At 44.1% G+C, this 23,530-nt stretch overlaps 1 pseudogene; it reads left to right on the top strand.

Annotated features, from left to right (window-relative positions):
• The first annotated feature begins 3 nt into the window (after positions 1 to 3).
• Positions 4 to 7,706, top strand: LOC115281588 (annotated as a pseudogene).
• The last annotated feature ends 15,824 nt before the right edge of the window (positions 7,707 to 23,530 follow it).

The raw sequence follows: 23,530 nt of genomic DNA, 5'->3' as shown, positions 1-23,530 counted from the left end.
GAGATGGCCAGGTGAGCCACTTGTTGGGTCTTAGGTGTAGTAGATGTTGCCTTCCCAGTTTCCAGTCCCAGGTCCAGATGGCGGTTTCCAGCTGTTCTCTTAGACCTGAGAGGAGCTTGGTTTCTTAGAACCTTTGGCCAAAGCTCATAGCCCTCCTCCTCCTCATTCTGTGCTTCCCTGAGACCTGTACACTGTAAGCTTAAGTCCTGCTCTAGCCACTTAGAAGTGGAAAAGTAGGGGATCTTTAGAAATGTAGAAACACTTCCAATAGAACACGAGTGATTCCCTGACTCCTAGGTTGTCCTGATTGTCCCACATGGGCTCTCCCGAGTCCACACAACTGAAGAAATCAGCAAGACTTGTGAGAAGATCTGCCCACCCCTGATGCCAAGCAATTAACAATCCTCGTGGAAGTGTCTGGGAACAGAAGTGCTTCGTACTCTTCCCTTGCCACTTACTCAAAAACACGCACTGAGTTTTTGTGTTTGTGCGCCTAGGATGCTGTCACAAGGAACAACACGAGTTCTGTGTTTCCAAGGCATACATCATCTAATCAAAGTAGGTCTCCACATTGAAAAGCTTTTTCTAATGGTGATAAATGTATTATCAAGGAAATAAGCTGGGTAATGAGCTATTAATTTTTAGAGAGATTGAATTCCTTCAGGAAGGAGGTTGGTGGGCTGGATCTTGGAGAAGGCTCTGTCTCTGGGGCAGTGAGGTCCTAAGGGGCTCTCAAACCCCAAATTCTGTTCCGGCCTTTGGTGTGATGATGAATACTTTGACAGAACTGGAGCACTAAGGGAAGAGAGTGAGGCCGTGGTCCGCATTTTGTCTGTGTTGGGGGTCTCTAGGGCCTTTCTGCCCTAGTGGGAGAGGCAGTCCGGCTGCCCTCTGTGGACATGTCCCTGCACAGGTAGGTACATTGTGCATCTGGAAGGCTAATCCTGCAACACTTTGTGGAGACCATGAGCCCTGTGGGGCGCAGGAGGGGCAAGGATGGGAGGATGGGTTACAGAAGGGGCTGTGGAAGGCAGATGGACGTTGTGGCATAGAGGAACGCAGCCACTTTCAACTGGAGCCGAAGAGTGGGATTGTCCATCTACCTCTTTTATCCTGTTCAGTCTCTGGGGCCTTTGCCAGGACCTAACTGAAAGGCACATGGCAAGGCTGAGCCAGGGATGCAATCTGTAGGGGGTCAGCCCCTCTCGGAACAGGACAGGAAAGACAAGAGTGGAGAATAACTCCAAGAGGGGGCAAACCAAACCAACATGGTTGGGAGTTGTCTTTTGCCATGGATATGTGTATCTGTCTCTAGAACTCTAGTGTCCACTGGCCTAGGCCTAAGATGTGGCTGTCCCCTTAACTATCCCCTCACTTCTTTCATGTCTCAGACATCCTGTACCGATCAGAAGGGCCTTCTGACATCCTTTATGACATTACAACCACACCCTCCCCCCTCCCCCCCACGCTACTTCACTACTAACTTTATTACCCAGTTTATTTCGGCACAGAGCCTGCCAGTGCTTGACTTGCTTACTGTTTACTTGTTGGTCTTACACAATTAGAATATAAACTCTGACAGCAGAGCCATTTTCTCTCTTCTTCACCCCCTTCTTCAATGACACGGAACAGCACTTGTCCTGGAGTAAAGGCTTGATAAATGGTGGTTCACATGAAAAAGGAGGAGTGTAAGCGAGCATTTCCTGAAGAGACTTCTGTCTGGCTTCATACCCTCTTGCTGCCCAACCTCTGCGTCTTCCTGCTGCCTGGAGAGGAGTGAGGGTGTCACTCCCCAAGTGTGCTCAAGCTTTAGCCCTTCTTGCCTGCCAGCTATGAAAGAATGAAAGCATGTGTTCATAAAGTACACTAAAAAAATTTTTTTTACATTTATTTATTTTTGAGAGACATAGAGACAGCACAACTTGAGGGGAGAGGCAGAGAGAGAAGGAAACAGAATCCGAAACAGGATCCAGGCTCTGAGTTGTCAGCACAGAGCCCGATGTGGAGCTCAAACTCACAAATTGTGAGATCATGACCTGAGCCGAAGTTGGACACTTAACTGACTGAGCCACCCAGGCGCCCCTTATAAAGTTCATTTTAAAGCATTTCAGTTCGTTTATTTCCCGAAAACCCCTGAGCACCCCTCTGAGCTATACCCAGCAGTTGTTAGCCACATTTTTGGACAAGTAGACTGGATCAGAGAGGCTGAATGACTTGCCAAAGCCCATGTAGCTGGTAGCATTATTAGAGCGCAGGCACTGTGACTCATAAGGGCTGAACTGGGTTTGACAGCAGTGGTCTCACTGATACTCCTTGAGGTTTAGGCCCAGCTCTGAGCTTCGGAGCAAATTCCTGCTCACACTGTCATTCCCTCTCCTGGGCTCTGCTTCAGCAAGGGCAGAGAGGATAGATAGTTCCCTGCCTCTCCCTTCTCACTCCTCCCGTATACTAAATATTGAGGAGCTGCCCTCCCTCCTTGAGGTCTCACTTATTAAGTCTTCTGAACTTAGGAGAAAGAACAGAATCCCCAAGTTCTGACCTCTTAGTCCTCCCCTGAACTAAAAGTACAGCTTCCCTACCATCCTGGTAACAAGGAGTGACCCGTATCATCTGTTGAAGAGGTCCAATGTACCTGTTTATATATCTTTGTGATGTGATGGGCTTGGTGTCTGTATCAATGTACAGGTGTAGTCCTATGCATAGACAGATGCTGTGCCAGTATAGACAGGTTCGTAAGAGAAGATTGAAATCCCAGGTCCCTGTGCCTCTCCGTTGCTTTGTCTAAACAAAGTGCAGTGCTTGTGGTGAGGCTGCTAGACATCGTTCTCTTGAGTTTTCAGAGAGAGGCCAAACATGCAAAAACAGTGTGGTAGTGTGGGTAGAACCAGGTCTAGAATCAAGATCTGGGGTTGTGTCTCAGCTCCAACACTTAACCCCTGAGTGAACTTGAGCAAATCCACTCTGAGGCTCAATTTCTTCATCTGAAAATGGGGATAATACCTATTTACCCTAAAGGATGGTTTTGAGGGTCAAATGCCATGTATGTGAAAGTGCTTTGAAAGTGGAAAGTGATGATGAGGAGGAGGATACTGATTATTAGGGTCTGTGACAATAAAGCTTGGGGAAAGAATAAAAGATTCCAGGAAGTCAGATCCTTCAATTGCCCCTTTACACCTTGTTGCACCAGCCTTCCCCCTCGGAGTCCAAATGTACCTGTATTATAGAGAAGGATATTAAGGGCTAGACAAGGAAAGAAACTGACCTAACAACACATGGATGTTTGGGACAATTGAGATGCCGACTCCCAGGCCAGTTCTGATATGAACATTTATGTATATGTTCTTTAATTCTCTTGGGACAGCTTTTAATTAATTAATTAATTAATTAATTAAAAATGTTTTATTTATTGAGAGACAGAGCATGAGTAGGGTGAGGGGCAGAGAGAGGGGACAGATGCTCCAAAGCAGGCTCTGCATGGACAGCAGAGATTCCGGTGTGGGACTTGAACCCATGAACTGCAAGACCATAACCTGAGCCAAAGCTGAACACTTAACCAACTGAACCACCCAGGCGCCCCTTGCATCTTTTATTTTTTAAATGTCAGTTTACTTTTCTATTTTTTAAAAAATCTGTTTTGAAGTTGGCAATTTTTTCTGTAAGGGTTAGATAATAAATATTTTAGACTTTGCGAGCCATATGACCTTGTGCACATAGTTGCCATAACTGCCGAACTCTGCAGTTGTAAATGGAAGTGGCTGAGGGAATAGGCATAGATGTGTCCCAATAAAACTAAACAGTCAGTGGACCAGATTTGACCTGTAGACCATAGTTTGCCCAACCCTAATTTATTTATTTTTTAATGTTTATTTATTTATCAAGAGAGAGCAAGAGCATGTGCAGATGAGGGGCAGAAAGAGAAGGGGAGAGAGAGAATCCCAAGCAGGCTCCACACTGTAGCACAGAGCCCGATGTAGGGCCTGGACTCACAAACCACAAGATCATGACCTGAGCCAAAGTCAGATGCTTTAGGACTGAGCCACCCAGGTGCCCCTGCCAACCCCTAATTTAGATATATTCATGTGATTCAATATTCCAAAGGTAGAAAAAGTGAAAATTCTCCCTCTACTTCTGTCCCCGAGCATTGACTGGGTCTCCCTCTTTAGAAGCAATTAATGTTATGAGATTTTGTATTTCTTTCAGAGACAGTTGATAAAATGTATATTTTTAGTGGCTGCATAATATTCCAATGTGTTACATGTAGTTTAATAAGCATGAAAGGACTAAGATACCTAAAGGCATGTCCTGAAAGGCAGAACACTCTTCTGGATGTGTTGTCCTGACTTGCCCAATGGACTCCTTCATCAGGATAAACTTTTGAATACCTAGGATTTGCCTGGGAGTTTGGGGGATCATGCCTGCTGAATATGTTGGGTGATCCCTGTTGGGTCAAAAACAACTCTTACTCTTGGGGATGCAATATTTCTTTTTAGGTGGTTTGTGTGCCAGTTTCACGAGAAAAATGTAACCAGGAGAAAGGTTATCTATTTGTTCTGTCTACCAGTCTGTCTGTCTGTCTCTCTATCATCTGTCATCTATCTAGATTCTTACTAGGAATTGGCTTACTCACTCGTGTGGGACAGATGGGCCAGTCTGAAATATAGTGCAGGCTGTAAGGAAGGTCAGACTGGAGGCTCAGGAAGGCAGGAGGTAATACTAAGTCCACAGGTAGAATTCTTCAGGGAAACCTCAGGCCTTTCAGCTGATTGGAAGTTGGTCCACCCAGATTATCCAGGATAATCTCCTTTGCACAAGGTTAACTGATTGTAGATATTAATCACCGCTACAAAATAATTTCACAGTAATACCTGGATTAGTATTTGGTTGAATAGATCTAGGTACTAGAACCTAGCCAAGTTAACACATGAAACTGATAACCTCAGTCCACATCTGGCCAACTCAGCACCATATGCCTCTCCTTAAACTATTAATCTCCAGAGCCACCTGGGTGGCTCAGTTGGTTAAGCATCCAACCCTCGATTTTGGCTCAGGTCATGATCTCACTGTTCATGAGATCGAGCCCTGCGTAGGGCTCTGTGCTGACAGTGAAGAGACTGGGATTTTCTATCTCTTCCTCTTTCTTTGCCTACTCCCCCCAAGAGAAATAAATAAACACTAATATATATATATATGTAATTTCCAAATAAAAACAATAACAAGTCATACTTCCACCTAACGTTATACAATTATGCTGTGTACAACTGAAAATGTGCCAACCCTTTCCCTAGAAGAGGATGCAAAGTCTTTGGGGGATCTTCATTCTTCTCCTTGATAATCCTGTAACTTCAATAGTTTAATGTAAAGTTAGCTATTTTTAATATGTTTTATGTTAAAATATGAGGGGGATAAGAGAGTGGAGAAAACACAAACACAAAAATAAATACATCGTGGGGTGGATGTTTTCTCCATGTGGCAGGACTGTAACTGTTCCCAGCTGTCCGAAATGCCTTTGGACCAGGAGCAGCTTAGAGTTTTAACTCTCATTTTACAAAGAACAACATGTTTGAATGTTTCAACAGGCAAGTTATGACTGGCACTTCTCGGTCTTCTAGAACACTGAAAATCTCCCCCAGCACTTTAGAAGGGGGATCCTGACTGTGTTAAAGAAGTGGGAGAACCCAGCCCTGGGAACGGAATCTCACACAGACTCCCTGCGAAACGGCAGTGCTGAGGTCAGACACGGAGGCAACTGTCCTCCCGGTGAAGTGGCAAGAGGGTCTGCCTCTGGGGCCGAAGCTGATCAAGAAGAACAAGTCCACCCCAGACCTAGACTCGGATCGCCTTCTGAAGCCCTTAGTTGGTATTCGTGTCCCTGCACCCAGGCAGTGGGCATCTTAAAGACCACTCGAAAGAAAGTAAAAAAATGGAAAATTGTCTAGGAGAATCCAGGCATGAAGTAGGAAAACCTGAAGTCAGAAGCTGCAAACAAAATAGAGGAATATAATGTTGCGTTGAACAGGCTTAAGATTATGTTTGAGAAAGGTGAACCAACTCAAACCAAGATTCTTTGGACCCATAGCCATAGTGCAGGTGGAAGGAAGACCTCTGAAAACAACTATTCTCTGGATGATTTGGAAATAGGCCCTGGTCAGCTGTCATCTGCCGCATTCCACTCAGAGAAAAGCAAGAGAAGGTGAAATCTGGACTTACCATGCCTGTCAGAAGCCTCTATAAAGGATCAAATGGCCAAGTACCAGGCAGCTGTTGTCCAAACAAAGTAGTTCCACTAACTATACAATCACCTGAGAGCCAATGGTGGTGAAATAAAAACTCATAAATTGGAGCAAAAGGACAACGTACCCCCAGATCCTGAGGTCTGCATCTCCCATCAGGTTGGAGAAAAGGTTTCTGCAACTGAGAATAGCCTGGCAATCGGCCCCACCCCTGCTGAAGATGACTCCTGTAACTTCCTGGTTAAGAGTGAGGTCCAGCAGCCTGTCCCTTCCAAGCCACGAAATCCAAATGCCAGAGCCTCCAGCCTCTCTGAAAGTTCTCCTCTGAAAGCAATGAAGAAGTTTCAAGCACCTGCAAGAGAGACTTGCGTGGAATGTCAGAAGACAGTCTACCCAATGGAGTGGCTCTTAGCCAACCAGCAGGTGTTTCACATCAGTTGCTTCCGGTGCTCCTATTGCAACAACAAACAGTCTAGGAACATATGTATCTTTACATGGGAGAATCTACTGCAAGCCTCACTTCAATCAACTCTTTAAAGCTGAAGGCAACTATGACGAAGGCTTTGGACACAGACCACGCAAGGATCTGTGGGCAAGCAAAAATGAAAATGAAGGGACTTTGAAGAGATCAGCCCAGCTTCCAATTGCAGGGGAGATCCCTCAGAGCCCAGGGGTCGAAGATGCCCCCATTGCTAAGGTGGGTGTGCTTGCAGCAAGTATGGAAGCCAAGGCGTCCTCTCATCCAGAGAAAGAGGACAAGCCAGCTGAAACCAAGAAGTTGAAGATCGCCTGGCCACCCCCTACTGAACTTGGTAGTTCAAGAAGTACCTTAGAGGAAGGGATCAAAGTATCCAAGCCCAAAAGGCCTCCAGAGGATGAAATCAGCAATTCTGAAGCTCCCGAGGATGTAGATCTGGATCTGGAGAAGCTAAGACAATCTTCGCTGAAAGAAAGAAGCCGCCTATTCACTGTAGCAGCTTCATTTTGAATCACTTCAGTCAAGAGCCCCCAAATCTTGTCCTCACCTATAAGGAAAGGGTGGAGCATGTCAGAGCAGAATGAGGAGTTTATAGGAGGAATGGCAACAGAAAGGAAACAAGCGGAAAATGCCAGTGCCTCTGAAAAGAATGGTAGTATGAGAAAAACAACCCAGCAAAACAAAGAATCTAAAGGAGGGGAGGCAGGGAGGAGAAGTAAGGAAGATCATGGTTTCGAGATGGGGGTGAGAATCTTATAGAAAATGGTGCGAGCTTAGATGAAAACGCTGGAGACCTCAAAGAGCGGTCTCCACTAGAACACAAGTCTACAAATTGGTCCGCCTTTGCAGACAGCACCTCCCCTAAAGAATTCACTACCCAGAATCAGAAATCCCAGGATGTGGGCTTCTGGGAGGGAGAAGGAGTCAACGAGCTGTCTGTGGAGGAACAGATAAAGAGAAATAGGTACTACGATGAGGACGAGGATGATGAGGAATGACAAACTGCAACGGTGCTGGGCCTTCAATCTGTGTTAGTGTTAGCAAGCCACTGCCCTTTCTCGAAGTGATGCGCGTAAACAGGTGTCTTAGCATGAGCTGTCATTTATGTGGAAGTAGCTCTGGAGGAGTTCTTGCTTCAAAAAAATCCCATACTGCAGCTTAAATGAACCAATTCTAAATGCTATAGATAATATTACTTAAGTCCTCTATTTTAGCAATGGTGATATACATAAGTGCTTTAAGGTCTTATGGTGGGGGAGGGTATGCCAACTGATATAGTCCAGACTCCACTGTATTCCCGAAAGGCAATACCAAAATAGATGATTAGTAGCACATTGTTACACTTCAACTATGGAATTAGGGAACACACAGAAGGGGACCTAAGCATTGTGACTGAATGCACTTTCGTATAAAGGGCACAGTTTGTGTATTTTTAAATGAATATCAATTTATTTAGCGTTTATCTGTTAAGAAATCAAATATTTAATCTTTAAAACATTTTTAGGTTATTTTCTCACTCTCATATACATGGGGAATTTATTGCTTTGCATCCCATTCTCTCAGCCACATCCTGAACTGGATTGTTGAGAGATAAAACAACTGTTCTTTTGGGGCACTTTTTGAGCCCATTTGGTGCTTAAGAGATCCAGGATCTCTCAAATAAGCTCTGGTATTTGTCAGTGAGTTTGACTACACCCCAAGTGATTGCTTTCTTCTTTGGTGGTATCTGTGCAACTCATAATTTACTGAAAGCTACAATATTTTTATAAGATCTTTGTATTGCTGTTTGCCATGTTGCATATTAAAGCAAAATGAGGAGTTTAAAGGAGGAATAACAGAAAAAACTGCCTTAATCCACTTGAGCACAGACCCCCCAGACCTTATATTCCACTTCCGACATCCCCTTTCTGGGACACTAGTATTTTTTTAATACTTACCAGCTCTGAAATGTATTGATTTTTATGGCAGACAGTATTCCTGGGGTGCAATTAAACCAATTATAGGCCTTGGGGATGGGGGGTGATGGTTTTCTAGTAGTTAAGGCTTTGGAACATAAACTTGAGTACACTTGTTGTACATAATTGATATTTCAAATTGTGTTTGGGGGAGAGAGACGTTTTAAGCCATAGGCTTTTCTTTGTACTGCATTTTTAGAGATTTAGCTGTAGTATTTTTTAGAGATGTAAAATATTCTGCTTTCTTATAGTCTTAGTCTGAAACATTTTTATTCAATAAAGCTTTTAATTTATATCTGAAAAAATACATATATTTAAAAAATCAGGTGGGGTGCCCGGGTGGCTCAGTTGGTTGAGCATCTGACTTTGGCTCAGGTCATGATCTCACAGTTCATGGGTTCGAGCCCCGCGTCTGGCTCTGTGATGGCAGCTCAGAGCCTGGAGCCTGCTTTGGATTCTGTGTGTCCCTCTCTCTCTGCCCCTCCCCCACTCATGATCTGTCTCGCTCTGTCTCGCAAAAATAAATAAATGTTAAAAATTTTTTCAAAAATAAAATAAGGAATAAGTGATCAAAATAATTAGAGTCCCCATTTCTACAATTGGTCAAGTGGTCATAGCCCCAAAACTTTCATTCCTGAAGGGTCTGTGCCATTAGAAGTTTTACCTAAAATTGGGTTGTTATAATTTTCCATAGGTTTTAATCACAGGAGGTGGGAATACTAAGAGATGCCTTAAGCGCTATCTTCTATTCTAGACATACTTTTCTTTTCCTCTATTATATGGTAAAAGCCCAATTTCCCTTTGGTAGTCCGAATCAACCACCCCAACTAGCACAGTGACTCCCTACCTCAACTCAGAGGTGTGAGGAGCCCAAAGTGGCAGTTCTAGTTCACTGGAACCATTGTGTCTTCTGGCGAAAATGTTCTTCCATTTGGAACGAAGACTTATAGACCAGCAGAGCATAAGGTTGCAAGGATGGCAAGCAAAAATTTTGCTAGGGGATCAGTGGCGGTACAGTGAGTGGCAACATTCTATTTCCAATCCTTAATTCCTAGACTCATGAATCCTAGCTGTAGGAGAAACCACCCTACCAAACATATACAGTCTCTGAAGTACTTTGCTACAGTCCTGCAAAGCACTGTCACCTAGCTGATGCTGTAACTAGATCTTCAAAAGGCTGTCCAACCTTCCTATCAAGTCAGCTATTTCAGGGTGATGGGGTAACAGTGAGACCAGTAAATTCCATGGACATTGACCCACTGCTGCACCTGATTTCCTGTGAAGTGAGTTCTTTGATTAGAAGCAATACTGTGTGGAATACTGTGACAGTGGATAAGGCATTCTGGAAGCCCACAGATGGTAGTTTTGGCAGAGGTATTATATACAAAGCAAGCAAATCCATATCCAGATTCAGTGTCTGTTCCAGTAAGAGCGAAGCACTATCCCTTCTATGACAGAAGTAATCCTGTGTAATCAACCGCCATGAGCTAGCTGGCTGACCACCCACGGGAATGGTGCCGGCACTCAGTATTGGTCTCTTCTGCTGGCAGATTAGGCACTCAGCATTGGCTGCAGCCAGGTTGGCCATGGTGGGTGGAAGTCCATGTTACTCAGCTCAGGCATAACCTCCATCCCTGCCACCTGGCTGCTGTGTTCATAAACCAGTGAGCAAGACAAGGGCTAGGGAAAAAGGCCAACTTGTATCCACAGAATGGATCATCCCATCCACTTGATTAGCAAAAATCCTTCTCTGCAGAGGGCATCCCCTGGTAAGCATTCATATGGGACACAAATATCGTTACATTCTTTTCCCTCTCAGAGAAGCCTACACCCTACAATTCCTTGTCATCAATATTATAATCGTGTTCCTTCCAAGTCCCTGACTATCCAGCCAAACCATTGGCCACAGCTCATTAATCAATATAGAGTTATGCCGCTGGCCATTTCTTTTGCAGATGAAGGAACAACCAGGTGCACTGCTCAAAGTTCTTCACCACTGTTCTCCAGGGGTGTCCTAGAAAGGGCTATAGTGCTACAGCTGTCCTTTTAGGTGGTGCCTGGATATTGTGCAGAACCATCTGTAAACCTGTTCTAAGTTACTCTTCCTGAGTCAGCTGGTGATAGAGAAATCTCCATGAGGCCATAGATGCAGGCTGGGGAGGAATAGGGACCATGATCATTTAGGGCCACTTTATCATACTGGAAAAAAAGAACTAAATCAGCAATAAGATACATATATAGATATATGTATATATATGATACAAACACATATATAATTATTGATAATACAAGATCAATAGGATAATTATATATGATCCTAATAGATATACTGGATATACATAATATAAATATATAAAATATTTTATATATTATAAAAATATATAATATATATAAAGAGATTTATTGTAAGCACTTGGCTTATGTGATTATGAGGGTTGAGTAGGCAAGTTTGAGGTCAAGTAGGCTGGCAGGATGGGACTCTGGAAAGACCTGAAGCTTCAGTCCACAGGCAGAATTTCTTCTCCCTCAGGAAAACTTCAGTTCTGTTATTAAGGCTTTTCAACTGATTAGATCAGACCCACCATATTAGCCAGGATAATCTCCTTCCATAAAATCAGCTGATTGTAGATGTTAATCTTATCTCCAAAACACCTTCCCAGCAATACCAGGATTAGTGTTTGAGTGAATAATTAACTACCATAGCCTACCTAAGTTGACACATAAAACACCATCACAGTTTGCAAACTGAGAAACAGAGGAATCCAAACATGTACAAAGATGCAAATCATTTTTTAAAATGTGTATTTATTAATTTTGAGAGAGAGATAGAGCACACAAGCAGGGGAGGGACAGAGAGAGAGAGAGAAAGAGAGAGAGAGAGAGAGAGAGAGAGAGAGCATCCCAAGCAGACTCCACGCTCAGCACTGGAGCCCGACATGGGGCTGGATCTCATGACCCTGAGATCATGAGCCCAAGATCATGAGCTAGCCGATATCAAGTCAGACAATTAACGTCATCCAGACGCCCTAGAGGCAAGTCATTTTTAAAACCAGCTTTATTGAAATGTAATTGATATACAATAAATTGCACATATTTAAAGTGTACACTTTGAAAAGTTTTGACGTATGTATATGCCATTAAAACTATTACCACAATCAAGATATCAAACACTCCTATGACACCGGGAAGTCTTCTTGTGACCCTCTGGAACCCTCTCGCTCTGTCCCTTGACTCCCTCCAGCCCCAGGCAACCACTGATCTACTTCTTTTTTTGTTGTTGTTTAGTTTCTTCTCCTCAACATAATTATCTTGACATTTATCCATGCTATTCTTCTGTATAACATAGTTTATACTTTTTTACTACTCAATAATTGAGTAGTCCTACCATATAGATATACCAAAGTGTATTTATCCAGCCTCCAATTCAGGAACATTTAAGGTTCTATTTTGGCAATTATGAATAAAACCATTATAAACATTTGCATATAGGTTTTTGTGTTAATGTAGGTTTTTATTTTATTTGGGTGAGTAAGTAACTAGGAGTAGGATTGCTGGATTTTATGGTAAGCATATGTTTAACCTTAAAAGAAACTGCAAACTATTTTCCAGAGGGACCATACCAGTTTACATTCCCACCAGCGGTGTATAAGATTTTCAGTTGCTCCCACTAACCATGAGATCATGACCTGAGCTGAAATCAAGAGTTAGTTGCTTATCAGACTGAGCTACCCAGATGCCTCTATCATCTTATTTTCTTAGAATTTGTATAGTAATGTCATTTTTCAGCCCTTCTATTGGTAATTTTTGTTTTCTCCTTTTTTCCTGGTTAGTTTGGCTGGAAGTTTATTAATATTATTGATCTTATCAAGAAACCAGATTTAGGGAGCACGTGGGTAGCTCAGTCAGTTAAGTGTCTGACTCTTGATTTCAGCTCAGGTCATGATCTCATGGTTTGGGAGATCGAACCCCCATCAGGCTCTGTGCTGACAGCATGGAACCTGCTTGGGATTCTTCTTTTCCTTTTTCTGCCCCTTTCCTGCTTATGTGCTCTCTCTATCGCTCTCTCTCTCTGTGTCTCTCTCTCTCAAAATAAATAAATAAACTTAAAAAAAAGGAGAAAGAAATCAGATTTTGGTTGCATTTATTTTTCTCAATTTTTATGTTTTCTATTTTATTTATTTCTGCTTCAATCTTTCTTACTTTCTTTTTTCTGCTTATTTTGTGATCAGTTTGCTGTTCTTATTTTTGTGGAAACTGAAGTTATTGTTTGAGATCTTTCTCCTTTTCTCATATAAGCATTTAGTGCTCTGAATTTCCCTCTAAGCTTTTGCTGCATCCACAAATTTTGATAGGTTGTATTTTGATTTTCATTCAGTTAAAATTGCTTTCTAATTTCTTTTTTATTGTTTTTTTGCCCATGTATTATTTAAAGTAAATTACTGGGGTTCTTAGTTGGTAAGTGTCTGATGAGTTTGGCTCAGGTCATGATCTGAAGGTTTGTAAGTTCAAGCCCTGCTCTTGGGATTCTCTCTCTCTCTGCCCTGCCCTGTTCTGTTAGTCTCTCTCAAAATAAACAAATAAGTCATTGAATGAATGAATGAATGAATGAATGAATGAATGAATAAAATTACTTAGTTTCCAAATATTTGGGGATTTTCAGGTTATCTTTATGTTATTGACTTCTTACTTATTTCTATTGTAGTTAGAGAATATATTTTTATGATTTGAATTCTTTAAAATTTATTGAGATTTGTTTTATGGCCCAGAATATGGTCTATTGTGGTAAATTTTCAATATGCATTGAAAAATAATGCATATTCTGCTGTTATTTGGCATTGGGCCAATTTGATCAATATAGTCTTCTCTATCCTTACTAGTCTCTGTCCACTCGTTTTCTAAATTATTAATAGAGAAGTTTAGAAAATTCCAACTCTAATTGTGGACTTTTCTATTTTTCCTTAAATTTCTAGCATTATTTGTTTTATATATCTTAAAGCTCTTCATACCTGTTTAATATTATTATATTCTTTTGATGAACTGACTTATTTATCATTATGAAATGATTCTCTTTATCCCTGGTAATTTTCTTTCCTCTAAAATTGATTGCATCTTCAGCTTTCTTTTGATTAGAATTAGCATGATATATCTTACCCCCACCCTTTTAATTTTAACCTCTCTGTGTTTTTATATTTAAGTGGCTTTCTTGTAAGGATCATATAGTTGGGTCTTACTTTTTTTTTTAAATTGAGATATAATTTGTAAGTAACATTGTATAAGTTTAAAGTATACAATATGTTGATTTGAAACATTTATATATTACAATATGCTTGCCACCATAGCTTAGCTCTAACACCTCTATGATGTCATATAATTATTTCTTTTTTTGTGGTGAGGACAAGTAAGATTTAGTCTCTTAGAAACTTTGAAGTTTATGATACAATATTATTGACTATAGCCACTCTGCTATGCATTAGATCTCCAAAACCAATTTATCTTCTATTTGCATTCATATTTTATTTGCTAACTATGGCAACCCCTCAGTGGAGAGAAACTGAGGTCTCCTGCCAACAGCTAGCACTGACTTCTCATCTATGTGAGTGAGACATTTGGGAAGCCCCAGTTACACCTGCAGGTGACTATAGTCCTTGCAGTATCTTGACTGCAACCTCATGAGGGAACTTGAATCAAAACCAACTAGCTAAACCACACCAGATTTCCTGATTCTTAGATACTGTGTTAAACAGTAAATGTTTATTATTGTCTTAAGCCACTAAGATTTGGAGTAATTTGTTTCACAGTTGATAGATAAGTAATACAGGTACATATATATTTGTGCAGAGAAAAGTTTGAATAAATGTTTATCTTTTGGGGAAGGAATTGGCTTTGGTCAGCTAGAGTGTAATGCAATTTTAATCTTATCTACAATTTTTTAATGTTTTATTTATTTTTTAGAGAGAGAGAGAGGGAGAGAGAGAGAGAGAGAGAGAGAGAGAGAGAGAGAGACTAGCAGGGGAGGGGCAGAGAGAGAGAGAGGGACAGAGGATCCGAAGTGGGCTCTGCACTGAAGCTGAGAGCTAGAGTGGGGCTCAAACTCACAAACTGGAAAATCAGTCCTGAGCCGAAGTCAGATGCTCAACTGACTGAGCCACCCAGGCACCCTTTATCTATAATTTGTAATAAGGAGAATGTAGAGTGGAAAAATATGTGCCTTGTAAATATTAATTAAAAGAATCTCTATTAAGCAACAAGAAGTGTTGGTGAGGATGTGGAGAAAAAGGAACACTTGTGTATCGTTGGTGGAAATGTCAATTGGTGCAGCCACCATGGAAAACAATATGAAAGTTTCTCAAAAAAATTAAAATTAGAAATACTGTGTGATCCACGAGGTGCCTGGGTGGATCAGTTGGTTAAGCATCAGATTTCAGCTCAGATTATGATTTCATAGTTCATGAGTTCAAGCCCCGAGTTAGGCAGCTGAAGCCTGCTTTGGATTCTATGTCTCCCTCTCTCTCTGCCCCTCCCCTGCTCATGCTCTGTCTTTCTCTGACTCTCAAAAATAAATATTAAAAAAATGAAGAAATATTATGTGATCCGATAATTCTACTACTGAGCATACCCAAAGAAAAGGAAAACTCTAATTTGAAAAATATATGCACCTCTATGTTTATCGCAACATTATTTACAATAACCAAGATATGGTAGCAATCCATTGTCCATTGGGTAGGTGAATGGATAAGGAAAATTATATATACATATATCTCTCCATGCTAAGTGAAAGAGGCCAGACACAAAAGGTCAAATAATACCTTTAATAATACTAGTAAGATAATAAGTACTTATTGTTTTGGGCCACTAAGGCCTAGGAGGCATTTGTTACACAGCAACAGATCGCTAATGCAGTGGTTTTGTAAGAATTAATATGAATAAGGGAATGTTTGTGAAATGTCTAACACATAGAAGGCCACCATAACAAATGGTGGCTAGTATGACTGGGAAAAATGTCCTCCAGTTCCAGAGATCATCTCTTGCAGGCATCCAGGGATGAGAAAAAGAGTGGGGCCAGGGTCGCAGCCTTTGCCCCAAGGGGACATAGCCCTCCCCCCCCCCCCCCCCCCCCCCCCCCCCCCCCCCCCCCCCCCCCCCCCCCCCCCCCCGTCACTCTCTGCCTTCCCTCATCCTTTATCTCTATCCACCTTCTGTTTAGGGTACTATCACTTTGTCTGTTGAATAGAGTTACATAAATACAGTTATACAATATGTAACTAGTATTAACTAATGGTTATCTATATAACTAATACATATTCGTTATATAAATATTCCTTAGTGTTTATATGGCTGGAGGGCAAAGCCTTGTTTACTTCTGCACATCCAACACAGTGTCTTGCACACAACAGACACTCCCTGTAAATTTGTGAAAAGACCAAATGAAGAATCACATGGGAAATAGCTGTTGAACTGAAAAAGAATGACCCACATATATTGACCTAGCTCACTTCTGGGAACCTATCAGAAAGTGGGTGTAGGGAGAAAGCCATATATCCAAAGATGATTATTGCAACATTGCTTGTAACGGCCAAGAAGGAAAACTTGGAAACAACCAGAGGAGTGGGTGAATAAATTCTGTTACATCCAGACTCTGGAATGTTATGCAGCAATTCAGAAAGGATGAATGTCAGGTGACAGGAGCCAGTGGCAGAGACGTGCGTATGGCCTGGTCTTATGTCGTCACACAAACATGGCCAAAGCACCCTCTCAATAGGATATGTGTGTTTGGACACAGCTCTGTGAGGCTGGAGTTGAGGGGAGAGGCCTATGTCCAAACTGCTAATATTGAGGAAAGTTGGGAAGAGATTAGTTACTGTTTTGAGTATATGATTGTCTCACTAGATGTAATAAACATGAGCTACTTTTGTCAGTTTTTAAGAGTTTAGTAAAATTCTTAAGAAGACCAATGAAAAAGTTGGGCTTAGTTGTCTGTCTCTCAGTTGCCTGGATGTGGGGCCTGGATCAGTGAGTTAGGTGAGGGACTACTTCACCCTCAATTTTAAGGCCACCACACTCATGCGTTTGTGATTAAACCAAGGGGAGAGTTGCCCATCTCTCACAGGAAACCCCTTTTTACCCTCAAAGCCAACATCTTCTGGCAGAGAAAGCTAATGAGAGGAGGGACTACCTTTCGCCCACCTCACACTTGGCCTGGGAGTGAAATTTTCCTGTTCCCTAGAAAGAGGTCTCCTTCCTGTCCAGAGGAAAAATGTTTGTGGCTACTGCTCCCTTCACAAGGGAAGGGAGAATGGTCAGTGTTTCTCTAACCTGATTTTGTACACAGTCCTTTTACAGGGAAAAAATTCCCAGCACTCCTAGTGTTGACTAATTTTGTTATAATACTACTTAATATGTATAAGCATAAAACTAGGTACAAATGTATGCTTATAGCTCTTATGTGACTGTGAAACCAAAAGCAAATTGGCAAATTAAATACCAACAAAATTACAAAACCTATAAAATTCAAATGAACGACACTAATGCAATTTGTTTTCTCTCTGTATCTAAGTTACACTTGCTGCCAGGAACATGTGCCCGCTGGCCCCAGCACAGGGGCTTCGAACCAGCATGCTGTCCTGGGCTGGGCCAGCAGGCTCCCTCGCCTCTCCCCCCACTTGGCTTGGTGTGAACCCTTACACACCCTCCCTTCTCACAAGGCTTCGTGGTTCTTTGACTTTCCTGTGGTATGAGTGCATTTTCCTCTCATTGATTCTGAAGAATTAAAGTAGCCAAAGCTATCAGAGACGTTAAAATGGGGAGGCAGCTCTTAGTTCTAAAGTGGACACCCAGCGTTCATTAAAAAAAAGTTATCATTGCCACAATATGGATGGGCCTTGAGGATATTGTTCTACCCATTACTGTCTCAGTTACATGTGGAATTTAAAAGCATCAAACTCCTAGAACAGGGAATAGAAGGGTGGTGGCCAGGGGCTGGGGGGTGGGGGGAATGGGAGATGTTAATCAGAGGCTACAAACTGGGTTATACGATGAGTAAGTCCCAGGGATCCGATGTGCAGCGTGGAGACTATATATAGTTGACAATACTGTGTACTTGGAAGTTGCTGTAGGAGTAGAGCTTTCATGTTGCCACCACCACCACAACAAATGGTAATTGTGTGATGTAAGGAGTGTATTAACTAAGCTCATGGTGGGAAACATTTCACATGAAATAAGTGAAACAAGTCATCGCATGTTACAGTGTCACAAAGTTACTTATACAATGTTTTATGTCAAGTGTAGCCAGAAAAAAGTGATCAAATGAAACATAAAAGGAAAAATTATTCTAGTGAATTCTTGTAATCCTACGAATACTTGAGCTAGAAAGGTTTAGGGGAAGGAGGGCAGACTCAGAGGCCCTGGAGCCCAACTTCTGATCTGCTCCTCAGCAGTCATGTGTACTTGGGCAATCTTGCCAAGTCTGTTTCTTCATCTGCAAAACAGAGCTAATAATGCTTACTCCTCAGGGTTCCTATGAAGATGTAAATAAATGAGTGTATATGAAAGTGCTTGAGTTCACCAGACAAATCCATAAACTCTGAGATCACCAGAGCCAAAGTCAGATTCTCAACTGAAGTCAGATGCGTCCTGAAGGCTCTTTGATCCTGCCACTCTGGCCTTAGGCTTTGGCTCTCTATCTCCAGTTAAAACTCACTCATTCACTCACTCAATCAATCAATCAATACAAACTTACTGATCATCAACCAAGTGCCCCATGCTGTGAAAACTACAAAGAAGTGGAAATCAAATCAACATTTATCAAGCACTTACTTCATACTTTTATCACCTCTGAGCATAATTAGAATGTACAGTTTTTAAAAGAAAGGTTGTAAAGCAAACTTGCTCCATACCCAGCACAACGTTTTGTGCACAGAAGAAATGCAGTTGAACGGGCACGGGGAAGCAGCACCATCTTCTGGCTTAAGTGGGTAATGCTGCACTGCTGCAGGGTCAGGGAGCTAATTCTCTTAGGTGTACTGAGAGGCTGTGTGTGTGTGCGTGTGTGTGTGCGTGTGTGCGTGCGTGCGTGCGTGTGTGTGTGTGTGTGTGTGAGAGAGAGAGAGAAAGAGAGAGAGAGAGAGAGAGAGAGAGAGAGAGAGAGCGAGGGAGAGAGAGAGCGAGCGCACTGCTTTTGCAATCCTCCACCATTAGACTTTTAGCCTGAGGATGGTCGAGGCATCCTGGCCTCTGGGTTGCTTTGAAGAAATTTAATCTAAATCATCCCCAGCGTCTCCCGTTTTAAATAGGGGAATCAGGCTTAGAGAGGTGATGGACTGACTCAAGGTCACCCTGCAAGATAGTGGCAGTGGCAAGACTGGAACCAGCACTCTTAACTGTTTTTTTTTTCTTTCAACATAGGTTTATTTTTCAGAGAGACAGAGATGGAGTGAGAGATGGGGAAGGGCAGAGAGATAGGAAGACACAGACTCGGAAGCAGGCCCCTGGCTCCAGGCTATCAGCACAGAACTTGATGGGGGACTCACACCCAGGATCTGCAAGACCATGACCTGAGCTGAAGTGGGCCGCTCTGTGACGGAGCCACCCAGGCGCCCCCACGATCTCTGCATTACTGTCCTGCAATCATCCCGGGACAAGTCCCTCGGTCATTTTTCCGTTTCGTTGTTCTGGGGAGTTCCCTACTATGACATCACTCAAACTATGAGTGATAGTATGGGTCCCCAAATGGGACACGCGCAGCCCCAGTTCTGGGCTTGAGCTGGAGGAGAAGGCTCCAGGTCTCTGCTGGGAGGCTGGGCTGGGCTGCAGAAGGGGTCACAGGGCTCTGCTGGGGGGCTGAACTGGGGCTCCAGGAGGGCTCCCAGGGCTATGCCGAGAAGAGGGGCCGTAGCTTGAGGAGGGAGTCCCAGGCGTCCATTGGTCCACTGGGGGTTTGGGGGAGGGGGGTTGGGCTCTGTGTGCTGATCCTGGACTCTAGGCTGGGTGGGGGACGGTCTGGCACTTTTACCTTCTTCTCGGTCTCCCGGTCCACTTTGGGCCTCTGTTCTCTTGAAAGAATTCGGCCGTTAAAGAGGGCTCATCACAGTACTGTGTACCGCCTCTATCAGTACCTGTTGACCCTCCAAGATTGGGATAGGACAGTGGCTCTTGGAGTCAGCAGAAAGGAAGGGCCTCACCCCGACGGTCTGGCCGTCCACCCTGTGTTTCCTACAACTCCAAATCCAGCAGGTGGCTATCCCGCCGTCATTCCTGCACCCTGCCAAGCTGTCCTGGATGTGGTCCCACCCATCCCCCTGGCCACTCTCCTCTGCCTGTCCCGGGCTTCATGGGCCTCTGCATCTTCCCTCTGAATCAATGGCAGGGACCAGGAACCTGGGTTGGGCCTCAGTGCTGAAGCATCCCACTCTGGGTGGGTTTGGGCTCCGGTTTGGATCCCACAGATTTGGACGTTGGAGCCTTACATCAAATCTGAGCTGAGAGCCTGAAGTCTGCTTGCGTTCTCTCCCGGCCCTCCCCCCGCCCTGTCCCTCTCTTTCCAAATGATTTATGTTTCTTTAAAGTGAATAATCAAAAGAAAAGTAAAAGAAAGGCACAGACCGTGGTCTCTCATTCGGGATTCACTTTACTTTTTCTTAAATAACTTTCTAAAATTAAATATAAATCTTTGAAGTTTGTTTCCACATTCTACGCTTCTCCTCACTGGGGTCCGTTCCTCGTCTGATTGGTCTTTCCCTTGGTTAGTCTCTTCAGGGGTCAAGGTCCTCGGGGAGATATTGATGGAGATGACCGAGGAGGCTGGGCTTGGGGTCCAGGAGTCTTCCCAGCTTGTGACCCCGGACGCTAGGCTGGGTGGGGTCCAGGAGTCTTCCCAGCTTGTAACCCCTGACGCTAGGCTGGGTGGGGGGCTGGGTGGGGGACTGTGTGGCCATCGTCTCGTTTCATTGTCCATTGTTTCAGGTGTGGTAGCCTGAAGCCAAGCACTGAGTCCTTTCTCCTGCCACGCACTGTGCCCTTTCGTGATTTTTAAGGAAGTCCATATGTTTCCTTCTTTCAGTGACATGAAGAGGAGGACACCTTGGTCCAGGCTTTGAGCCAGTCCTTGAAAGTCCCTGACAAAGTGCCAGAAGACTTCCCCCTAAAAGGGCTCGTACCCCGTGATCACTGAGGACCAAACCGCCCCCAGGCTCCACACGTCTATGGGAGGCCGTTCTTCCTCTTGCCGCAGGAAGGCTCTCGGGGCAACTGACCCGGGGTTCTCCCGAAACGTGTGGAGTTTAGTTTGTACCCCGCAAACTCCACGGTGAGGCCAACGCCGGTGCGAGATACTTTGAGTTCCCTCTCATAGAGTAGGGTCTCCAGCGTCATGTCCCCGGGGAAGATACCTTGCTGGTGGCACCACTCCACACTGGACAGGAGCTGGCAGAACGTGTGGGGCACGTCGTCGACCACGCGGCCATGGTGCGTGCAGGCCTCCTCCAGCTGGTCTCTGCTCACCTGGCAGGAGACGAGGGCGACCCTCGTGATGGCGTTCACCACCTCCATGGATGCGATGACGTCCGGCTGATGGGATGTCTTCAGCTTCTTGGCCTCAGAATAAAGACCCTGGAGACCAGCAGGGTCCTGCTGGGTCTTGCGGATGTACTGGATGTCCCACATCCCCGGCTTCAGGGTGGTCCGGCATCCTGGAGACGCCCTCTGCTTGGGGAAGCTGCCCTCCCCTTGGGTCTTGGAGGGTACATCGATATGGGTCTCCCCATTGTCTGAGACAATGGGTAATAACCCTGGAAGCATGGTTGCCTCTTCTAACTGCACTTATATACTAACCCACCCACCCACCCACCAACAATACTAACGAGACTAACTACTGCTAATGCTAACCAGACTAACTACGCTATACTAACAATACTACGCTTACTAACTCTACGAATGAGATAAATGATACTAACTATACTAAAATGCTATTACTATAGAAAGAAATGAAAAAAAACACAAAGAAAATGAAGGGAAAAAATGAAGAAAAATGGGGAAAATGAGAAACTAAAAAAGGGGGAAAAAAGAAAAAAGAAAAAAAAGAAAATGGAGATAAAATGAGGAGGGAAAAGGAGGAAAATGAAAATGAAAAAAAAAATATGAACCAAACAACCAAGAGAAGCAAGAAAGCAAGCTAGGTAGGGTCAGGCCAACAGGTCACCAAGGCTTCCTGGGCTGTAGAGACCGAACACCCGGCCGGGCCAGGGTCTTATATAGGCAGGTTGTGCAGCTCCATCACAATGGTGCTCTCTGAGGTCCGAGCAGGAAATGGGCCCATCTGCAACCACAGCGTCTCCTCCCTTGTTGTACCCAAGACCTCTTTACTCAAAATAAATAAATATAAATAAATCAATAAATAAAATCCCACTGGGCTATTTGTTTCTTGGTGTGGGCTTTCAAGATTGAGATTTACTTTGTTAGAAAGCGAAATCTCTCAGATGGGTCAGTGCCTTTTCATTTTGAGTTTAGAAAAGTGTGGTTTTTAGCTTCTATAGCCCTCATGATGGTTGCACTTTACCTACTCAGGTCCTGGTCTCAAAACGGTGCCACAAGGACAGGGAAATGCTCCCGTCAATAAAGCTCAGAGGAAGATTGCTTCTCATCACGTTCACCGACAAGGCTGTGGGCAGATGTCCCATTAGAAACCCTGGAGGCCAGAAGCCAAGGGGTGATGGGTTCAAAGCATTGGAGGGAAGCAGCTGTCCACCGAGAATCCTGCGTTTGGGAAAACGGTTCTTCACAGATGAGGAAGAGATGAAGACATTCCCGGAGAAACCAAAGCTGAGAGGCTGGCCCTGACCGCTAGAGCGGCCCTGCAGGGAAGGGGGGCCCGCTGGTTGCTAGGAAAGGGCCCTGGACAGGAACGCGAAGCCTTCTGAAGAAACGATCTCCGGTAGTAGTGAGTACACGGACACTGATAAAAGCTAGTACTGTAATGACTTTGGCCTGTAGCTCTCCTTTTTGTTCTCTACTTGAGAGACCGATGGATTGAAACAGCCTTCTCTAAGAGATCTCCAGGTTGACCTGTAGCAGCCTCTTGGGGCCCGAAGCCAAGTCAAGTACTTCCCTCAGACAGGCCAGTGAACCCGGCAGAAGAATTCTTCCTCCAGAGGTCTCCGGGACATCCTCAGGGGCCTGCACCTGCCAGGAAGAGACAGTCTTGACTCTCCTGGGGAGGTTGCTGGGAGCTCTGGAAGCAAGGTCTCAGGCCCACATTTCCGAGGGGCCTGATGGCTCCACGTTGCATAACGTCGACCTTAGCTCCTTAGAGCTACATGGTCAAAGCTACTGTGAGATCTGGACCTGAGCCCAAAAGGAGAGTGGGGCGCTTCAGCGACTGAGGCCCACGCAAGGTTTCCCATCCCTGTCTTTGATGGAGGGAAACCTGCAGAGCTCCACGAAGCCTGGGACAGGCACAGGAGAGAGGCCAGGGCGATGATGTGGGGGACCACATCCAGGACCCCTTAGCATGCTGCAGGAATGACGGCAGGACAGTCTCCCGCTGGACTTGGTGTTGTAGGAAACACAGGGTGAAGGCCACACCGTCGGGGGGAGGCCCTTCCGTTCTGCTGACCCCAAGAGCCACAGACCTCCCCGAGTCTAGGACGGTCCATAGGAACTATTGGTACAAAGTACTGTGGGGTGCCCTTTTCAGCTTCTTCACCCTCCCAGGAGCCCAATCCTCGCTCTGACACTGGCGAGTGGGACCCAATGCATCGGTGGTTGTGGGGTTCTTCGTAATCAAGGGTTTTTTAATGGAATTCTCAAAGTTTGATCAGTCCTTTCAATTAGGTAAAGAAACTCCACTGCTCCCACAATCAAAACGAGGTCCAACT

Source organism: Suricata suricatta, chromosome 17 (genome assembly GCF_006229205.1).
Source record: "Suricata suricatta isolate VVHF042 chromosome 17, meerkat_22Aug2017_6uvM2_HiC, whole genome shotgun sequence".
NCBI lineage: Eukaryota > Metazoa > Chordata > Mammalia > Carnivora > Herpestidae > Suricata > Suricata suricatta.
This window is presented reverse-complemented; position numbering and strand designations above follow the sequence as displayed.